Genomic DNA, 7,725 nt, shown 5'->3' on the forward strand with positions numbered 1-7,725 from the left:
TCGGTTTAAAATTTAAGCAAGATTTGCTTCTTCTTGGAAAGTTCACACAGATGTTAAGGAAGAAGATTGGCTTGGGACTTATGAAGGCCAGAGACTTCGGGATAGTTTCCATCATTCACAAGAACATCTCAGGTCGATGACAATGTATGAAATAGGTATTTCTGTTGGTGTGTAAGTCTTTTTACATTTAAGGGACTCTGTGCTTGTCTAAGACTATATATTATCTTAACATAATCTACATGTTTCAAATGTGAGAGAATGAACACCTGTGAAACTTCTGTATGGCACACGAATGGCTACTTCACTCTTCTACACTTCATATGTGTGTATATATTTGCTTATACTGTAGAATATTACCGACCAAGACTTATGTCTCAAAAACTATAACATTTTCTGCTGTGCCATTATGCCTACAGTTTCAACACTGACAGAACATTAATATCTAATGCAGTCAGTATTCAAATCTTCAATGGTGTCAATAATATTCTTTATAGCTCTTTTGCTTTAAATCTACAACCCCTATTAGAGGTCGTATTTTTATTTATTTGCCTTAGCTCTTTAATGTAACTACTTTCTGTAGTTCTTAGGCTATTATTTATCTTTCATGTTTGATGGGTTAGTCTTGGAGAGTGCTCTCAGTCTAATAGGGGTTGTTGGTTTCTTTGCACCAAACAAGACCTGATTATCACGTATAAACCCAGAAGATGTGAAGTCTTTATATTAAACGTTACCACCATTTGTGCATTGCTGACATTTCAGGTGATCTGTAGGAGAATTTCTTCTTTGGGCTAGAGATAGGAGTTTTGGGATCATGCTCAGCACTCTTTGGAGCTTTCCAGAGTCAGTCCCGTAGTAAGCATCAAGGTATTTTATGCACCCTACTCTTCTTCAACCTCTAATCTTGCGGGTGTATAATGCAGCACTTAAGGGCTCTGCAGTCATACTGAAATAAGTTTGAATTCTAGCCATATCCTAAATTAACATAAGTGATAAATTTGACAGTGACCTTTGGAAAGTTTCATAATCTCCTTCCCTACCACCTTGCCTCTCAAGGCAGGCTGGCCTTGAACTCATTCTAATCCTCCTGCATTAGGAATTATAGGTGCGGGCTGGAGAGATGGCTCAGCCGTTAAAGGCTAGGCTCACAACCAAAAATATAAGGAATTATAGGTGTGCACCACCATGATAGGCTTAAGGGTCTTTATCTAATTCAATTTGTTCTTTTATTCTTTATACATTATTATTCTGTTGGCTGAATGGAAGTGTGTAGAAGGGGATAGTAAATAAGATGTAATTGTAGCTGGTAAGCCATTAAAAGTGATTACAAATGACGAGTCATTATGAAGACTCTTTGTCTCTGCTTTGAAAACTTACCTTCTGCCTGGCCTTGCTGAGCTCCACATAGCTTCATGGCCTTTTCAATACTGTCTCCATTCCTACAGTTTTACCCCAATCCCCACCCCCACCCCCGACTAAACCTTATACATCACAAGAACACAGCAGACATTGAATTAGTAAGGGAACTTATTAGATGATAGTCATACCTATTTTCTTTTCATTACCTAAATAAATCATTATGCTATATTTTGGTCCCCGAGAAATCACTGAGGGATGCAAAAAATATTCCACAAAGTGCCCTGCAGGGAGAGACTAGTTCTAGTTTACATATTTTCTTTCTTTTCTCCTCAGAATAAGTTTCTTACTATCTGGGAACAGCATATATTCCCAGCAGCTAACTGCTGTGCTTTGAGAGAGATCCAAGTAAGTTCCAAGAAAGGCAAGAAGAATAAACTATGTTTCTGTATGTTGGCTGTAGAGGCATTGAAGAGTGGTTGTACTGGTTAGACACTGTACAAGAGGGTTCAGGGAAGAAGCTGGGAGCGAATTGTTGACATGCAATGAGAAGGAGCATTGGGGTGATTAGCGGGACAGCGTGGGAGAGAGTAAGTGTTTATAGGGACACAGGATTCATGCAGGAGCAAGGTGGAACACTCCATGGGATGGGAAGGCAGATTGGAGCCTGCCTTGACTAGCTCCACCTAGTGACTCTAGCACCAAACTCTCTAGAAAGGAGAGAGAGAGAGAGAGAGAGAGAGAGAGAGAGAGAGAGAGAGAGAGAGAGAGAGAGAGAGAGAGAGAGAGACAGAGAGAGAGAGAGAGAGAGAACCAACTCATCATCACATTGGACTGAATGGATAACGCCCCTCCCTTCCAAACCAAATCTGTACCCTAACATTTCCTTGAATTATTTAAACCCATTTACTATGCCTACTGATAACTCTTTAGTCCTTTATATACTTAATGTGAAAAGATATGAAAACCCACAAACCAATGAATTAAATTATTTGCCTGTTCACATTCTTCATGGAACAGAGATATAGACCATATACATAGCCGTGGTACTTTTAGAAAATACAACTTACTTTCCTGGTATCTGTCATTACTAGCTAGATATGTATGAGGACAGGGAAGTACCTAATCAAAAGTTTAATAGTGAGGGCTTTCAAACAGTTCAATTCTTATATAGAAAAATTATAAATTTAGAAAATGCAAGACAGATATATAGCTTAGTATATATGGATGAAACTGCTGAAGGATTATGCAAATTAGAGGGTACCATGCTCAAATATTCTTAGTGTCCAGATCTGTCACAGTGGTACAATGAAAATGCTATAGAACTATTTCATTTTGTTTGTTGGGTTTTGGTGGGACCTATGTTATCTAAGCTGGCCCCAAACTCTTGTTTGTAAGAGATTATACTAAGTAGCTGTGACTATAGTTGTATACTACAGTCCCCAGTTATCAATTATCAAGTACCTACATCTTGCTAGAAACTAATTATATTGACTTAATGCATGCAATATTATCACAACTTTACAAAGGCTGAAACAAAAGTAGATAGGAATAATTTTCCCGGGATAACATGAGGTAAATAAGAAAGCTCTGCCAGTCTGGTAGGCTTGTGTGTGTTTCTGTACATGGTCCTGCCTGTCTTATAGGCCATGTGTGTTCTTGTACATGGATGGCTCCATGCATTTGCTATCTTTTCTTCTCCTCCATACCTTGAATTCTCTAGAACTCCAAGCTAGGATGTCCCAAGGCCTCTTGGCTGCAAAGTTCTCAGCAGAAACTATGTCTTGGGTATTCTTATGGGTTCCCTTTTTGGTGGAATTGTCACCTTGAGCTCAGAATGCCATGTTCTCAGTTTTATTGCTGGGTGCCGGTGTTTTCTAATCTGCTTTTGGGGTCTGATATGTTAGTTCAGGTAGCAGTTTATTTGCATGGAGCTTTGGGGACTTCTGCCGAGCTATGTGTCCTTATCGCAAGGTCAAGATGCAAGAGAAAATTCCACTGTTTTCTGAGACAAGAACTTTTAAAAGAAGAGTCAGTAGTTATTTCTTGTATCACATCAGAGAGAAAATTTTGGAAAGAGCCCACTACTGTCATCTGTATTCATGCTGGTGACTCAGTAGATGCTTTGTCATCCATGGATGTGACTCACTGACTCAGTCACTGAGTCTCTGGCTCCTTAGACTCACCCTGCTAACAACAATTAAAATGGTGAAGATGTTGATCTATAGTTATAAGGTTCATGGAAACTCACTGTCATACTTCATACATTTGTCTGCTCTTAATAAAACAGAGAGTTGTGAATAGCTGTGTAACAAATGACTCATCTCAAGGTTTGTCATGGACAGATGGGAAAGTTTTCATAGAGAATTCTTAGGAAATATTATTCAGTATTTTAAGAAACAACTTGGCTATTTTCTTTTTTAAAAACTTGTTTATTACTTTTATACTCTCTTCAATTAAAACAGAATTTTTATTTATGAAGAAAAAATTTGGCACACATATAGGCAGAATAGAGAAAATAAAATGACTCAGCATCTCACTAGGCAAATGTAATACAGTGAGTTCTTGGTGTACTATGTAATCCTTCCTGACAGTACTAGTTACATTTACATTCAACGGGGTATTTCTCTCTCTCTCTCTCTCTCTCTCTCTCTCTCTCTCTCTCTCTCTCTCTCTCTGTCTGTCTGTCTGTCTGTCTCTGTCTGTCTGTCTCCCTCTCTCTCCCTCTCTCTCTGCCTATCTATCATCTCTCTATCTATCTGTATATCTATCTACTACCTATACATCATCCATCTATCTATCTGTCTGTCTATCACTTATCTATCTACTACCTATATATATCATTCATCTATCTATCTATCTATCTACCTATCTATCTATTTACCTACCTACCTATCATCTATCAATGCCTATCACCTATCATCTATCTATCTATCTATCTATCTATCTATCTATCTAGCTATCTAGAGAGAGAGAGAGAGAGAGAGAGAGGGAAAGAGAGATTATTCAGTTTGTGTCACTTGACTCTTGTTTCTGGACTTGTGTTGAAGCAGTTCACCACAGTGGAGAGTGCAGAGCATCACGAGGGTTGGGAAATAGGTGGGGGGAGGGGAAGTAGTGATAGAGAGTTTCACCACTCCCTTCAAGGGCAGAACCCTAATGATCTCATTTCCTTCTACTAGGCCCTACTTCTTAACATTTAGAACACAGTCAATAACACCACTGGCTTGGGGTCAAGATTATTGAGGCATTTTTCAGATATGAACTAATACAAATATATGTATATATGTTTATACATCTATGCACACACACATACATATATGTTTGTGTGCGTGTGTGGGTGCATGCGTGCATGCGTGCGTGTGTGTGTGTGTGTGTGTGTGTGTGTGTGTTATAACCATTTTGTTCTGTTTGTTTGGGTTTTGGTATGATCTGTGTTACCTAGGCTGGCCCAGAGCCACTTATACTAAGTAGCTAGGGTTATAATTGCACAAGGCAATTCCCAATTATTAAGTATCTACATCTTTTTTTGTTTATTTTTGGTTTTTCGAGACAGGGTTTCTCTGTATTGTTTTGGAGTCTGTCCTGGAACTCTCTCTCTGTAGACCAGGCCGGTCTCGAACTCACAGAGATCCACCTGCCTCTGCCTCCCCAAGGATTAAAGGTGTGTGCCACCAACGCCCAGCAAGTATCTACATCTTAATAGGAATTATAAATTGAATACATTTACATGTATATTAAAAGGACAAATGCAAATAAAAAGATAATAGGCTTAATTCTATTGAAAATAAATGCAAGAGTCTTCTACCTCTCTCCCCTTGTTTTGAGTGTTTATCTTTTCCTCCTAGTTATAAAAAAAATAATACCAGAGGATTGCAGGGTGGCTCAGTGTGTGAAAGTGCTTGCTGATTAATCATGACATCTGAGTTTGATCTAGAACCAACGGAAAAAATAAAGACAAGAAAAAAACCTCAGATGTGGTAGCAGACATCATAGCTGAGGATAAAGGACTGTAGCCATCCTACCAAAGATGAGACGGGAGACAGAAGAAAATTCCAGAAAGAGGCTCCAGGTTGAGTTAGCCTGGTATGCCACATAGAAAGATACTGACTCAACAAGATGCAAGGTGAGAACCAGCCTTGCCTGCTGCCCCTGACCTAGACATTTGTTTACTAGATTTAAAAAGTTAAAATGTGAAACTTTTTATGTGCATACCATATTGCATAAATATACCAAGAATTTAAATTGCTTATGGGAAAGCAAATACATGAACAAATTGCTGATGAAATCTGTGGAAAATGTATAACTGAATGTAAGTGTTTTCAGCATTTATAATAGTAACTTGGTTTCTTCGTGTTGCCTTCCAGGTCATTGTCATGTTGGCTATGTTTTAGGCTCAATATTAATGTTACTTACTTCTTAGTCGCATTGTCACATTTACATTTTTTTTGTAACTAGGAGGAAAAGTGACCAATATCAATGACTTCTGTTTGTTTGTTTGCTTTAAAACAGGGCAGATAATTCATATTCTGATCCTAGTGCTAGCACCCATTATGAGTCTTGCCTCTGTAGATCTTGCAGTGGGGCAAACTTACTCTACCTGTGTTTCACTTAGAAATTCATAACCCTCTCAGGAAACAAAGTGTGACTTCGGAGTACCGACATGGGCCACTGTCAATCTTCATAGAACAATCTTAATGCCACGGTCTCCCAAGGCCGAGAAATTCATCCCTATGACCAAGTATCCAGTGATTTACTTATTCTCATCTTGGTCTGGTAGATACATGGCAGGAGGCTAAAAAGGTGGTACCTGAATCTGGAAATCCATTCACTAGGAAGCAATGTGTTACTTAGCTGTGTCTCACTATGTGAGATGGCATAACCAGTCACCGCTTGACCTTTCTAAGCTGTAGCCAGACCTAACTCGCAAGGAGTGTCCAAGTGCCTGAGTTTTACTGCTCCTCGTGCTTCACTTGAGTTGCTAGTGGAAGAGTGCCAAAAATGGGGTGCATAGTTTTAGTTTTCTATCTCTCCAAATCAACCCCAACCAATAAGATGATGTTATGCAAATATCATCATTGAGATGTTTTGTTGCTCTCAAGAATCTTTGCAAAACTCTTTACTGGAGTGGGGCCTTAGACAATTCTGACCATTTGAGGCTTAGTTTAGATTTTTAAGAAGCTTTGAGGAGTGAATACATCTTTGGTCTATCTTTCCATCATTTCCCCACGTGAATACATTTAGCCTAAGGACTCCAATAATCTAAGTAGTAATCAAGTGAAAATTTTAGGGCCATCTTTTGGAAACAATGTGTCACAGTACTTGAAAGTGGCTAACTTTATTTCTAATCCATTCATTTCTTCCGTTCCCATGATGATCACTAAGCTCTCACCTTCTCCTGTGTTACAAAGTGTTTATTCCTCACAGGAGCTAGACAGTTGTAAAGTGTGTGTGTGTGTGTGTGTGTGTGTGTGTGTGTGTGTGTGTGTGTGTGTGTGTGATAGTGATGACTGAGGGAACGAGGTTCATTGAAATGAATTTTTCAGATGGAGAAGATGAGTTGTGTGTTTACGGAAATCAAAGGAGCAAATAGAGTTGAACTTATGAATAAAAAAGACCCCCTTCCTGTATCCCATTCTTTAATCTACTCACAGCCATTTACTTAACTTTAGCATTTCTCCTTTTTATTCCCATTTAAGTACTTTAAAGTATGTTAGTTGTGTAGCTTGATGAATGTTGACAAATGTTTGCTCCAGGGACACCAACACAATGAAAACATGGTACACACCCATCTCTAAAACACCCCCTTGTTCTTCCTAGTTAATGCTCGTTGACACTCCCCAAGTGGCCACCAATCTGCTTTCCCTCAGTGTAGATTTCATGCTGCCTTCCGTCTTCTGTGTTTGGCTTCCTTTATTCAACTGTGTGATTTCAGGAGTCCTCCAACTGGGCATTACTTCCCATTGCCAAGCAGCAAGCCATTGTGTGGACAGACTATGAACACTGTGTGTTCATTTGTTAACAGACATTTAGGTATTTTCTACCTAAATGGGGCTATTATTGATGATGATGCTATGAATATTACAAACAAAACTTTGCCTCGGAAAATATTTTAACTATTCTTGGACAAATAATTCTTTGGGCCTGGGATTGCTAGGTGTATTAGCTTTCTTGTTGCTGTGATTGCTGTGACCAAATACTTAATACAGACAAGGAAGGAAGGGCTCATTTGGGTCGCTGGTTTCAGTCCTGCTTGCTAAGGAGAGGAAGAAAAGCAGTGAGAGAGGCTGTTTGTGATGTGGCACTTAAATACGACTCCTGTTTGTCCTAGTTGGGTCTCCAGACGATAGAATGGAACTGTAACATTTAGGG

This window comes from Mesocricetus auratus, unplaced genomic scaffold (assembly GCF_017639785.1).
Source record: "Mesocricetus auratus isolate SY011 unplaced genomic scaffold, BCM_Maur_2.0 Super-Scaffold_100010, whole genome shotgun sequence".
Lineage (NCBI taxonomy): Eukaryota > Metazoa > Chordata > Mammalia > Rodentia > Cricetidae > Mesocricetus > Mesocricetus auratus.